Here is a 15,607-nt window from a genome sequence, read left to right as displayed (position 1 = left end):
CTGGACTGTTCTATATATAGATGTTATTAATATGTGACCATAAAATTGTCTACTCCCTTTCACATTTAGCCATAGAAATTTTTAATAAGTAATGTGTCTAATGTATTAGATATTAAACTACCCATTAGCTGCCAGATCTCACTAAGTTGTGCAAAATTATTTTAGCTACTTATCAAGGTGATATCTGCTGCAATCTCATTTTTAACAAAACACTGTAGAAAGGAAAATTTCTCATGCAAAATTCACAGAAGGACCTTGTCATTGCCCCTAATCAGAAGGGAGTAAAGGAATGCTGCCACAGAAATCCATCTCTTTCTTCCTACATACATAAATAAGGAATTTCTGTTTCAAGATGAACCTTCAGAAATCAAGTTCATCATTTTCTTACTGACACAAATTGCTTCAATGACAAATATACATAATAAACCTTTGTCTGCCCTCTTCATTTAATGTTGCCTTTGCACAGCTTACACGCTACTAAATTCTGTTTCTTAGGAGACAGGTTCTCAGCTTTTATATCTTCAGCGTTCTTGGTTTTATTCCCCTTACTTGCTGGGCTGGTCTTTTGAAATAGTAACATGAATATGTGCTCTAAACCAAACACTAAGTATGTTCATTTAAAAACATCTCGTATGTGTAAAAAAAAAAACTTGCTACGGACGTTGATGGATATCAACAATACCTAGCTGAAAAAAAAACAAAAACACAAAACAGTATAAGGATAAATCTCTTCATGAGTAAATCAAATACACGCAATTTAGCCCAAGGATCAGTATCCCATCAGATGGCAAGAAAGGGGCTTAATTAATTGCCTGAACCTAAATAGACATTCATACAATTTTAGCTTTGTAGTGCAAAGGCAAGTTTAAAATACTTCAAGACAGATGTCTCGAAAGCACAAAAAAAAATATTCAACAGAAATGACAGTCCTCTGCAAGCTCTTGCCCATCACAGGGGAAGGCATTGCATATTGCATATTAATTGTTCAGCAGAAAGCTCTTTGTCTGACTAAGACAGAAGTCTGGACATTCTTGTCCAGTAATACATTAGCACTCACTTATAAGTAAAGACTGAGGAATTATTCACTGCCAAATATGTATGTTTGGACTGAATTCATATCCACTGCTGCTATTATTTCAAAATCCATCAACATTGCCAAATACTGGACATAGTAGAAACACATACCCATCCAAAACAAGAATTAAAACTTGAAGTGATCCCCAAACTGCTTTAGACAGCTTCTTAGGTGGTTATAACTTTATTTTCTCTTAGTCTGGAGCATTTATAATGTTCCCTGATGAAAATCATTTATCAGTTTAATGAACACACCCAAGGAAGGCTAACCATAGGGGTGGAGGAGGAGGATATGATTCCTTTGTTACTCACATGGTCTAACTACCCATCCTTCAGTAAATCTGGCAGACTCCAAACATTAAAATAACTGAAAGGAAAAACTCATTTTGAATTGTGCTTTCCCACACATATCAAACAGCCTGTGAAATGCCTTAGATTTTATGTCTGAATCCATTAAACACACTGGGGAAAAAAAAAGTACAGAAAATTCACGGTTGAATATGTGCTCACCTTCCATACTTTGTTAACTTCAGAGCTGAATAGATCCATGGGGTGCAAAGCAAAGCACTTGAGCACACTGAATAGTACATAAATGGAAAAGTGAACCAAGTGAAATATGAATATTTAAAAGAACATGCCCATGTAAATTGGTTTCCTCCCAGGAACCAAACCATATCCACTGCCCTCCTCTAGTGCTCAGTGCACGAGCAAGCACAGGGATGTAGGGCAATCAGCAAAGGATGCTCATGAGAAGTCAACAGATACTTAAAAGAATGATGTTGCAGAGCAATGAAGAAATGTGATCACTGCCTTGATGAAGCTGCTTGGGTCAGTGTGTGTCACAGGCAGCAGCACACACAGTGCATCACTCAGCATTCGGATGCTGCAGCTCTGTACATGCAACAGGGTAAAAAGCCTCCAGCTCAAAACAGAGCCTCAATTTGCACTCTCCTGATAAAGCCCTACACATAACTATGTAAAAGTCAGTAAGAGGAGGTTAATGGCAGTGAACTAGAATAAAACTAAATGTCACTACATCTTACTTTTCTGTAAAACCTTCTAAGTGGATAAGACATGTTCAGGAAGCTGTAAAATGTGCCCTTTCCTTACAAGAAAAAGGTCAGTTCTGTGCTAACAAATTGTAATCGGTTAGTCATAAAAGATCATATCAGCAGCTGAAATATGGTACCTTACATGTAATTTAAATATTGTTACAACTACTTGAGTCACAGAGAAGCCCACTTAGCACAGTGAAAACTCCTACGTGCATTAAAATGATGCAATTCATGACAATATGAACACAATATCATGAAAAGGGAAAAATTACCAATTTCACAGCAATAAAACATGCTTAAATAACCAATTGAACAGTTGCCTTTGGCATAAAAGAACAGTACAGGAAATGCTTAAACATATTCTGTGATTCAGTGATTCTCTGCTACTTTAAGAGACCAGCTTCACAGAATAATCAGCTCTACTGGTTTCAAAGCAATGAAGAAGCAGAGATTCTGCTGCTCCTTGCATTCATCACCCTGGGAGAGTTCCCTTTGTATAATTCCCTCACGCAGCTTTATACAGAAGAACCCAGAACAGAGGGCAGCAGGATATTACCTTTCTCTTCTCTCTCAAGAAATAAAAATGACCAACGAAGCCAATATTAGTGAAAATCCAATACCAACAACGCAATGTTGGGATAGTTTTGTAATGATAAAAAAAAAAAAACAAACAGATTTTGTCTTAAGTCTAGATAAGACTTTTGCTACACACCCATTATTTTTGCCACCCTGTGTTATTATTCAGAAAGTTTTTATCATTTGTGTGGCTAGTTCAGCATTTCTTTCTGTTCTGATGTCCAGAGTTCTGTTAGGTCCTTAATAACAAGTGTCCCATTCAAAGAGGGTTCAAAGGTGCAGTCATACTTTACCAAGAAAAGTCAGTCCCCACCTGCTGAGAAATGTCAAACTTCATACTCTGTTCAGAATAATCTTGGGAATATTTCACAACGATTTCTTAGGCTGGTGCAGCACATAATGCACTCAACATTAAAAGGCTAATTATTGATATTATTTTAATGCATAATCACTAGCAAGCTTGTACAATAAGGTTGTGGGTGTTTTTTTTCCTTTGAGCACTATATTGAATCACGTATTTCAAAGCTGACAGACCTCTCTAAAGCTCAAATGCATACACAGAATACTAATGCTTCTGAGGCAGGAACAAGCGTATTCAGCTCTAACACACATTCATAGTCAGTTCAGTAAAATTTACTCATGCTAATACCTTGCAAAATGGAGGGAAAACATATAATCAGCGAGCAGAACTGCTATTACTGTCAAAACAGATCCATTTAAACTGAAACACTTTGCTCTGAAATATCCTTTGGAAACTGCATTTCTAGTGTAGCAGTTGCAGTGCTATGTCTTGCCAGGGTCCCTGCTCAGTCTGCCTGGCTGGTTGTGCTAACACCTACCACTCCCAGGTGTAACAAGCCATTTGTCTACTAATGACTTAGAAAAGATGATACAAAAAGACTACAATAGTTATGGTTCTCATGTCCTTTTGAAAAATTAACTTCTCTATCCTTTAAGTCAAAGCTCACTTTGATTATGCAGAAAATGTTGGGTTTAAGTTTACATTTACATAGTAAGGGCAAAGGAGGATCATTTATAATGTTCATTTGATTCACACAATGCTGTATTTCACAGGAAATATAGTTCTTTACCAAAAAGGTATAAATTGTGTTCAAGTAAGAAAAGAAATAAACATAGTTGCCATTTTCAATTGCACTTCTAGGGTTATTAAAGGAGAGACTAGAGAAAGAAATTATACTAATGAAACTTCTGCTAGCATTTCAGTTCGCTTTTTATCTCTAGTTATATGAATGGTGAAAGTCTGAGTTGTATTGAGACCAATGAAACGTTCAATTTCTCTTTAGTTAAACCAGGTTCTGAATGACTCGGATTTTAAATACTTGCTTGAAATAGCTTAGCACTTAATCTTCTTTTATTTCCTAAGGTTCTATTTCTTTAGTTTCTCTTTGTTCAAGTTAGTTTTCACACAGTAGCATCACACAAAAACAGTACTAGTGCTACTAATTATACTTTAAATGACATTGTCTCACTTAAATTTGTAATTCTTAAAGATAAGTTTACTATTCAATCTGTAATTTTGTAATGCAATGAGCTGCCTCAACCTCTCCATTTGAAAGCCGTCTTTCACTTAAAATTCACTTTTTGTTTAATATGTCTACATTTCCTATGGATTGAACACTGTAAAGCTGCAATCAAGCTATTGGTACTTCACATTAGAGTTTGTCCCACAACTACTTCATGTTTGTTTGTGTGACAAGCTGGCTTATCCACGGAAAAATCCAAACTGCCTCAGATTTCAGTACTGTCATTTGATAATAAAAACAATATTCTAGTATAAAGCAATAAGTTGAGAACATTGTCTACAATTTGAAGGCCACAGAAAATGTCCACGTCATCCTTTCCTGAGCCCTTCCTAGAGCAGTTGGGACTGCAAATGAAACAGAGGATCTCTCAAGGTGGTAGCTCTGTAAGGAGAATTGCCCATTTCCTTTTTACTTTAATCTTTTAATCCTACTAATCCCCATTATTTACTCTGGTTTTTTGTGTGACTAAACTGATGTTTCTGTCCTCGCTGAGACACTTTCTGCTCTTTCTTGCTTATTGTTTACTCTGTACTTTTGAATGGAGCATTAGAACAATGTTTGCAATAAGTCAGCGGTTTAGATAGACCTTGAACTAACCTAAGCTGAAAATTGAAAAAGCATTTTCAACTAGTAGTGAAGTTTTAGAAGAGTTTCCTTGTGACAGTGATGACTTTGTGATAGAATTTGTAAATTTACTGAAAGCATTCCATGTTGCAAGAATTGTCTATGATAATAGCAATGAACCAAAATAGGAGATATTTCCATTAGCATCAATAGTCTTACACAACTCCAGAAAATCATAGTATCATAGAATGGCTTGGGTTTGAAAGGACCTTAAATATAATTTCATTCCAAACCCCCTGCCATGGGCAGGGACACCTTTCACTAGACCAGGTTGCTCAGAGCTCCATCAACCTGGCCTTGAACCCTTCCAGGGATGGAGCATCCCATATTAGAGATGAGCGCCTTATTTTGAATAAAATCAAATACCTACAACTTTATAACTTTGCAAAACAGTGTTTTCCAGCTACTTGGGATTGTGACATGAGTCGAGGATGTTTTTTTCAATTAAAGTTTGTACACACAAGTCTTACCTGTGAGTTGGCTGAAATCACAAACTTCAGTATTTCTTTACAAGGAGATCAAATGAAGTGCCACATGTTCACTCTCCCCCCCCAACACACACAAACAAATAAATTCACTAGATATTATTCCAAATGCCTGTGAAGCTCACAAAGTAAAGTCTATCAAGACACACTCAAGACTTGCTAATGGATTTTCTTGTCATAAGACACTTCATCTTCATAAATTTATTTTCTGTAGACAAAATTTAATTTGTTGTAGACAAGATTAAAAGGTCATAAACAAAACATCGTCATCCAGTTTGCCCTTTAAAGTCAGTTCAAAATATGATATATGATCTGCTTAATTATGGTAAAATTTGGTGTGACTACACAGCTTCTCCAAGATATGCCTGTTTAACATGGTAAGCATCACTGAGCAGCTTAAAGCATGCATCACTGTCACAGTGAGAAGTCTAAGAGTACAGGACTAGCAGCACACTGGGAAATAGCTACGAGCTAGGTATGCTAAAATTCCCATTAGCTCTTCTGGATTGTAAAATAAATACAAAGAATTAGCAAGTACAAACATAAAATCTTATTGTTACAGGGGATAACATAGGGTGCAGAAGGGAAATGGAGATTAAAAAGGACCACTTTTTTCCTTCACATCACCATTTTCTCACCTATCTGCTATCAGCACGTTGTGAATATTTTAAGCCTTCAAAGGTTCAAAAAGTAAATCAACTCCCAGAAGACAAGCCCAGAGGCAAAAATACTATTTCCTGTACCATCTGGGAAATGAAAGAACAGAGAACAGGAATCAGGTAACAGCTTAGTACACAAAACAGATTTTTCTCTAGAATTTTTCTTCATCTAATACATATTTGTGGAAACAAATGTGCATCATTATATTTTTCACACACAACACCGTGGTGAAAGTGCTGTCATATGAAGGGAGCCAACAAGAAAAATGGAGAGAGTTTTTTATGAGACCAAGGACAAGGGGGAGTGGCTTCAAACTGAAAGAGAGTAAGGTTAGAATAGATATTAGAAAGAAATCCTTCCCTATGAGGGTGGTGAGGCCCTGCCAGGGCCTGACAGGTTGCCCAGAGCAGCTGCCCCATCCCTGGAAGTGTTCAAGGACAGTTTGGATGGAGCTCTGAGCAATCTGGTCTAGTGGAAGGTGGCCCTGCTCACGGCAGGGGGGTGAAATGAGATGATCTTTAAGGTCCCTTCCAACCCAAACCAGTCTGTGATTCTCTATCCAAATCTCAGAGGACAAAAGAGACAACCATACTGAAAGGAAAAAGATTCATTCTTTTACAAAGCCCTGAAATCTGCAGCTATTGTAAGTTATTTGAAAATCACCTATTGGTTTCACAGATGTGTTTTTCTTGAAAGTCATAAAAATAACTTGAGTTATGGAAGGAGTCAAGTGTCTCAGCCAGTGTCCTTCTCAATACTATTCAAGGGCCACAGTCATCTTGGCTCTGTAATACAGGAGCATCTGGGCACCTTTGACAGTCACATGCTGTAGCCTTAGAGGTCAGGGAAGGTCACGTTACTCTTGTAGATGAATAAAGCCTAACCATCAGCAGGATAAGTCACTTTGGATTTTAGTTTGTTTCTGTGGCTTTTTGCAAGCAAAACCATGAGACTGATCCCAATAAGCATTTACTATTCAAAAGAAGACCTCAAGAGTACTGAAGACTTTTTGAAATAAGTCTCTGATATTCTATTTCACATTGACCCTTTAAGTATAAAATGGTAGGAACAAAGTATTTTAGTCCCTTATTGTATTGTGATAAGGATTTAAATAAGTTCAAGTATTTGCTGCAAAGTGGTTAGGCAAATGGTAAGAGTAATTTGCAGAAATGAGCACTATTTCTCACTCCATGGATTTGAAATATCCTCAACTTTTATGCATGAAATCTTCATCTTTGCCCAGATACTTAAGTAACAGGAGGCACTTATTAACCTGAGATAATATTCTGTCCCACTGATATTATATCCTAAACTTATATTGTTACAGAAGACTGAATATTCACATACTGAACTTGCTCATAGTGCTACATTTAATGTCTCTGTTCAAATCCAGAACTATAGAAGACTTGATTTTTTTGTTGTTTACAGCTTGTGTAGCTTGGAGAGAAAATATGGGGTGGCGTTTTCAGTTGGGTTTCCTTACTGTTGGGTTTTTTTTGTTTGTTTGTGTTGTTTGGTTTTTTTTAAGGGACATCATTAGAACGTTTAAAGTCTCTTAGAATGTGTAAACAGCATAGAAAAGCTAATTAACTGTTTTTAATGGGCAAAACTGTAGGAAAACGACCAAAACTTTCAAGCAGCTGAACATCACACAAGGGCTTTGGAGCTCCTTCCAACACTAATATGCTTTATAGCTAAAGTCTGACTTCAGCTTGGTTACAAAACAAAATTCCTGCCTTTCCTGCTGAGGAGGTAGCCGTGCTGCCTGGTTGGCCATGCTGCAATGGCTTTTTAAGTGTTTATCATTCAAGCTAAAAACATGTGCAATGCCATCTGGTCCTTTGTAATTGTCACAGGTTTGAGAACACACCAAAGTACACACGAGCACTGACAGGACTAAAGAGATTTCACTGAAGGGCAAGAGAGAAAGGATTGAGGACGTGTCAACATGGGCAGGCAATTGCTCCACATGGAAGCACCTGACAAGGTAACACTTAAACAGAACACCTGTCCAAGTGCAGAACAAGATGCACAGGGTTGTCTGCAAATTATTTAGCTGTTTTCAATAGCTGAACACAGTGAGGGGAAAATCTGGATGCTGGTGATGCACCTGTTGGTCCAATACAGTCACTCCCTGCACCCAAACCCAGAGGAGCAGAGACACACTCAGGTCACTCTGGCTGCTATAGTCAGTTGGCTTCAGCCATCTGCATATACACATTTTCTGCAAGATCCAACTAAACTATTGAGTTGTTACTGTGAAAAGTGGTTTAACTGCACTTTCAGATAGAAAAAGGATGATCATCATCTTGTTCAGAAGATGCAATGTTGTAGACCACAATACTGAAGATTCATCTCACAAAATATGAGAAATAACATGAGTTCTGGCTTGACTGCAACAAATAAATTCTGCCTATACAGCATTACTATATCCCAAAGTGCTCATATGTAAATCCAATTTCACTTCCTTAAGATGTTTTTTCATCAGGAAAGTGCCCACTGTAACTAATATGTGAAAGGATGTGTTTCTAAATGAAACACATATGGTTAATGAAATTACATGATACATTTTGTAAGAGATTTAAAACCCTTTTTTGAGAACTAGAGCCAAAAATTGCTCTCAAAATTCTTTTTTATCTTATATCAAGTTAACTGATATATTTACTATCTGATATTTGTGACTCCAAATGAACTCATGATACAACGCTTTATTAAATATACGTTATTTCATGTACATTTGCATTACTTTAACAGTAGCATTGTAATGTTATCTTGACATAACCCAGCACAGAGATATCTATCTTGCACCTCTAGAGCTCTAAAAAAATCATATAAAGAATTACCTCATTATATCACAAATAATATATTTTTTTTTTCTACTTATAAATAGCATAGTCCAGTTCAAATATGAACATCTCATGATCATGTTAGAGGAAAAGCAAAACACCCACTGTCAAACACCACTATGAAACACCCACTGAGAAAGCACTACAGAAACCTTCCACTTTCTATAATGTCCTTAATCACCTTCTAATTTTTCCCAAACCTAAGAACAGTTTTCATGAGTCACACAGAGTCACAAAAATCAATACTTCAGAATTCCCAAATTAATCTTAAAAATAGTTGTGCAGGCAACATGTCAGTAGTGAAAGAGAGGAAAACAGCATGTTTCCAAAGAGCAACAGCACAGGAACCTATTCAGTTCTCATTGTACTGCATATATCTTACAGCCCAAATAATTCCTTTAGGACAGAATACGAAATCAGGTTCACTTCTTTTATGGAAAACACTTTTCTTAAATCCCTTCATAAGCAAAAAACCTCCTGTAGCATCAATCAGCTATAATGTAAGCCATCAATAAGGAAGTTTATTCCCTATCATATTGAAACTGGTGAAAGAACAATTAAGTGGGTTTTTTTTTTTATTTTCCAGCTGAGCTGTGTTTTTTGTGCCTGTGCACCAGATGCCTCAGCACTGCTGCTCTGTGCCTGTACCCCAGCGTGGGGTGTTCCTTCCACAACCTGCTGAGAGACCAGTCAGCCAGAGAGGACCAGCAGAAAAATGGGAAATTCATGAATAAACATTTGCTTAAAAATCATATTATTTCATCATTTTCTCTTTCTGCTGCGGATACTCCACATCCGTAAATTGAACTGGTACCAAGGCAAACCTACTGCAGAGCTTTAGTTTCCACTGGCACAGAGATTTATATGGGCCCACAATAGGCATTTATATAACAGCGGTGTCCCCAAGCTCACAAACTTCCCATCGAGATCATTATTTCAGCCCTTTGGGTGTTCCAATCATCCTCCATTTTTTACCATGATAAAGCAAGGAAAAGAATGAATAAGAGAGTGGGATAGAGAATAGGAAAATTACTTTAATTCTCAACATTTGGATTTGTTTCTTTATAGTGTAGGTTCTCTAGTACCAGCAGGAACAGACTTACATTAAAGAAAGGCAGCGTGTATTCCCACATCACAGAGAGATTAATCAGTTTTCAGAAATTATTACTAGTTGCAGATATCTAATTTGAAACCCATTTAACAAGTTGCATTTTGCTATGTGTAGAACATGTCTTAAGAATTAGGTACTTTAATATTTAAATGGACATTCAAAAGTAGTAGGCACTTCAAAAGCATGGCCTTAGGCTTTAATACTCGAACAAAGAAGCAGTCACAAAAAAACATATAAAAATGTATAGTTCTCCAGTTCATCTATTCCTACCTTCTTTTTTCTTTTTCTGTTCCTAAACACTATGCATATATCATATAGGAAAAACAGATTCGGGGAAAAAAAAAAAAATCAGCAAAGGAGTTATGTTAGAACATTCTGAAAAAAAGGCCCAGGGGTATTCCAGCCTGATTATAGAAATAAATTTCCAGTTTTCTTTTGTTTTCTTTTCAAGTAACTACATACCACAGCAACTGCCACCACATGAGAAGAAATAAATTCCTGAAATAAGCAGTCTTTTCTTCATCCCATAAAAAGAAAACATGCTAGGAATGACTGTATGTTTACAGCAGACTTGTTAAGACACTATAGAAGACTTATGGAATTCTAGTAGTCAATATTGAGTATGGACATCCTGTACTATTGTAATAGCGACAGTTGAATAAATACTCTATGTCTATATACTAGTTTCACTATAATTGGGGTTTTTTTCCCTTGTTATTTCCTTGTTATTTGTTTTGCTATGCAAATCCTTCTTTCTTACCTCCTGTAATCCTACCTCTCGTCACTCTGCTTTGAAGGCATAAGGCACCTGTGCTACTTGCTTAACTAAAAGTTGTTAAAAATGAAAATATCATCTGTACTGATATAAACTAGTCCTCCTCTATTCAGAAATATTCTATAAACACAAACCCGTTTACACATTTCTCAAATAGGTACCAGTTATCTTTTGTGTACCTAGAAGGGAAGGAAATCTCAGAAATATTAGCTATCTATATGCACAGCAGGAGACAAGCAAAAATACACATTCACATTGAGAATGTGCATAAATCTTTTTCTCTTCTTACTATTCTTTTAAGACATCCAAGGATAGATGACAACTGTAGTCTTCTATCCAAGGATTGTCTTTATCCACACTATAAAGAGATGTGAGAGATACTAATGAACTATATGGTCTTCCTGGGACTGATAAAGTCTGTCCTTTGTTTCCCACAAATCCAATTTTTAAAAAACATGAATCCACATGTCTAACACAACCTGCTCAGTTCCTGAGCGAAAAATTCTTCAGCTGGACACAGTGTATGGTACTCAGATTTTAAACCCCCAGGTGACTGCTCTTTGATCCTTTGCTACTTTTAGTAATTGCACCCTTAAGATCCCAGATACCCCCAAAAAAGCACCTTCCACACCTTTCAGTGACTGGAAGTGCAACATGGAAAACAGATTCTAAGGACTACTTTACTATGTGACAATTAGCTGGTGAGAGAATACTGCTTCAAAGTCTGGTTGTTAAATCTTGTGGGATCATCACCTCTGTCTGTTTTGCTGTTTGGGAGGTTTTCTTGGCTGATTGGTTGGTTTTTTGCATCATTTTATACAGCAGCATCACTGATCCACTTGGAATTGACAGGAGAGGGGAGTTTACATAATTCTGAAAACACATCACCCCAGAGGTCATGCTGCTCCCAAGACTGTTATTTTCCCTAACAAAATATCTTATTTAATCACTATGCTTGCTCTGCACATTATATTTAAGGCCTAAAAATACCACATGACTGAGACTACAAATCCCACTTCTTGTCCACAATAAAGTTCTGTTTTAGTAAATGCAAGTTCCTACAACAGGTGCATAAATTTCTATTTCATTTACCAACCACTCAGTAAGATCAGTCCAGCAAATGGGAATTGCTACACATACATGAAGAATTCAGCCATGTGTAACATCTCTCCCTGGGATGGGATTGTTGCATGGAGTGTGTTAAGCAGTGTTGGTATCTATCCTTAGGGCATAAAGTTCTTGAGAGAATAAAAGAAAGTTATTTTCCAAGGAAAGCTTTAGAAGTACAGCTTCCAAGACCTAATGTTCTGTTGAAATAGATACAATGGTAGAAGCTCCCTGTGGTGGTGACTTTCTTTGCTCTTTTTGCTATATCCTTTTCTAAATCTTCCTATAGAATTCATTCTTGGTTGACACATTGGAGTAAAATTCATAGTTTGGGAGTTCCAGGTTGGGAGGAAGGTTATCAAATAGTCATTGATCAGTTCACTTGCTAATCTACCTTTTCACTCCAAACTTTTTTGTGCTCAGCAGCAGGGAAAGAATGGAGTCAGAGGAGAGACAGGGAGATAGGGGCACTAACCCCACTGGTGAGTAGCAAAGGGAAACATTAACTCTAGCAACAGAAGAAATAGAGGTCACTGAAGAAGAGCAAAACACAGGCACAACAGCAAGACAAACCCTTAGAACTTCAGCAGAAAAAAAGATTGCAATGAAGGAGGGGAGAAGCCCAAGGGCAATGAGGTGAAACTCAGAGGAAGTGGAACAAACAGAGATGGATATGACAGAGGTAAAGAATCAAGGAAGTGGGAAAGAGACACATTTTATAACACATATTTGCCTTTGCTGCAGAGGCCACACTGAATACATGTGCCTGAAACTAATCCATGTGATAGTATAGTGACACCGTAAATAAAGATTTAGGCTCAGATTAAGATATGTCAACAAATGACTGCAAGCACTAGCCTAAGAGCATATCAAATTTGTTAAAAAAATTGTGAAGGTATTTCATGACATCAGCTTTTATATCACAGTCTCTCTGTTCTACTCTAATTCTATGCCCATTTATCTATCCTTCTACACCCGACACAGAAGGGATAATCCATCAAGAACCCTAGTCACATGTTTTAGCTAACTGAACAGAAATGATATCCTGCATTCACACGTAGTTTGGATCATGTCTGTGCTTCCTGGGGATCCACAAGTGCACAGTACAAACATTAAGGACTTTTGGTCCAAGTCTGGTGCTACAGAATGACAGTTCCTTTAACAGTGGCAGCTTTCTTGGCTTGTATAGGCAGGACTGCAGGGAGGCGACTTCAGTTGCTACTCATGATACACGTATATACTAAGGTATATTATTTATTAGGTTCAAAGAAATTGAGTTAAACCTACATTTGTGTATCATGTGCATCTACTCCCTTATGTCTCCACCACAGAATCGAGATAGAAAGACACAGTGCAAACTTAAAGCTAATTCTAGTAATGAAACATTAGCCTTTGCTGTTAGATAATTAATAACACAGTGTTTGGTTCAACAAGGATATAATTAAAGTTTCAAATGTGAGCATTATAAATTACGGATACTTTGGGATTATAAATCTCTGCAGTGTTTTTTAATGAAAATAAATTGAACTGACATTGTTTCCAAAGGAGTTGACTCATTTCACCTTCACTCTCAGTATCTGCTTAAGCTCTCTGACTGTCCTTTGGAAACATTTGAAATATCCTCCCAGAAATTGTGAGTTTAGTACCATCCAGTGTCATAAAGCAAGCAACCAAAAAATCCCTAACTATTGGATATATTCATAACCTGACTACTCATGGAGATTTAGTAACTTTACATTAAAGGTTGAAATAATTACTTTAGGCTTCATGGATATATGAATATTTCTATTATGCTACTTGATCATCCCTAAAATTGCAACGTTATTAAGAGGTCCCCATCAGAATAACCTGGTCCACTTTGATTAAAAGAGCTACATTCCATTTCTGCCACAAAACACAGGTGACAGAAGCAGGGTAAAAGAGACGTAAGGCTCAATTGATATTAAGCAGAAGACAAAGTAAATGGAAATTAAAACAATAATAAAGTGCAAAGGCATCTACCTTCTCTACAACTGTTTGCAGCTGATCCATACTGCAACTTTTTTTTAAATGGCTTAAAACTCCTCCCAATTATCCTAGCAAGAGAACGTGCATATTTGTCTTGAGAGGTAGTACCATGACAAGTCTCCTGTGCTGGATACTGAATATAGTATGTTCAGTGTCTACCCTCGAAAAAATGTATGAAAAGATCAAAATAATACATTTCTGAAAATGTTAAAAGCTTTGACATAAAATGCATTTTTTCTTAGCCTGAAATGAAAGATATGGAGGAAAAAGAACAAATATAGGGGAAAAAAAACCCTAAAAAATATCACTGAACTACCAGTAGCCTCCATGTCTGTGTGAGCGGGTTCCTGCTGTCAGAAGACTGAGCTCACTTAACTCAGAAGAGCCAGACTGGAACTTAACCACGAGACAAGTAGTAAATTAAATGCACACTTCAAAGGATAAGCCTCAAGAGAACTCAAAACATTGATTTTCAAAGAACTTGGTTTTTTTCTTCTCTTTGAGAACCTGTTTTGTTGTTCCGAAGCTATAACCTCGTGAGTCCCAGACAATGAAACCTGAATCAAATACATCTCATGTATGGCCTAATTATTTGGAGATTATTTAACACAAAGTATTAACATCGTACCATAATTTGTCAAAATACTTAACATAGACGCCTATAAAGCAAGCAAAAAGTGGAACTATCACTCAGTAATAGCTTTGTGAGGTGATCCATTAGAAAAAATGTTCATAGACTAATCTGTATTCAAGATTAATTGATCCCCAAACACTTGAGCAGTAAAGCAGTTACAAGAAAGTCAGAAAGGAAGTATGTGCATATGTATGTGCGTATATCTTGATACACAGAAGAAAATCTATACAAGGAATATTGATTAAATATGAATGGCTAAACCAACAAAAACAATAATCCTAGAAAAGTATGCAACCCCCCTGTAATTTAATGACAAAAAAAATCATTTCTTTTCTGTCCTAGAACGGACAAATAGAAGAGACTTTAGTTTTGATCAAAAAGGCAAAACAGATTACACAGAATTTGGGCTTTGAGGTAAGAAAAACTGAAAAAAAAATGTTTCAGCCATTATTCATTTTCTACACTGCCCGTGAAGTACTTTTGCTAAAGGACATACTGCACCCAGGAGTCTGTACCACACATTCCAGCATGAAAGGAAGGCTATATAGGGATGTGAAAGAAGTCTTAAGTTAAGCAACTAAGCTATCTGAAACCTTTAACACTTTCTCTTATATGACTGAAGTAAGTAATAGCAACTAAAGGTTATTTCATGATATAAATCCTGCCACATGGTTGAGAACAATATCTCTTTCCAAATGAACATAGGCATATATTTCATTTTAAACTTGTTTTTTTAACCGTTTCTTTTCCTCTGGCCTGGTTTTTTTTCTTTTTTGTAAAACATGGTTCTACAAATACTCTCTCCTCCACAGCCAAAAGAAAGAAAAAAATTTACAATTTTAAATACAATGGACCGTTGGCACCTCTGCAAATTAGCAACTCCAATCCAAAGCTACATAAGTTTTTCTACATGTCCTCCACACAGAAGTGATTATTACCCAAAGTAAGAGATTCTTTGAAAAATCTTGGACATACCAGAAGAGCAAGAGGCTTATCTCATAGACCAACTCACACAATGTGGCCTTAAATGTTACAAGTGATTCTCTACTTGAGAATGTGTTACTAATGGTCTGTCACAGAAACTGAGATTAAACAAAGACGGAACTAGA

This window comes from Pseudopipra pipra, chromosome 13 (genome assembly GCF_036250125.1).
Source record: "Pseudopipra pipra isolate bDixPip1 chromosome 13, bDixPip1.hap1, whole genome shotgun sequence".
Lineage (NCBI taxonomy): Eukaryota > Metazoa > Chordata > Aves > Passeriformes > Pipridae > Pseudopipra > Pseudopipra pipra.
Note: the sequence above shows the minus strand (reverse complement) of the source record.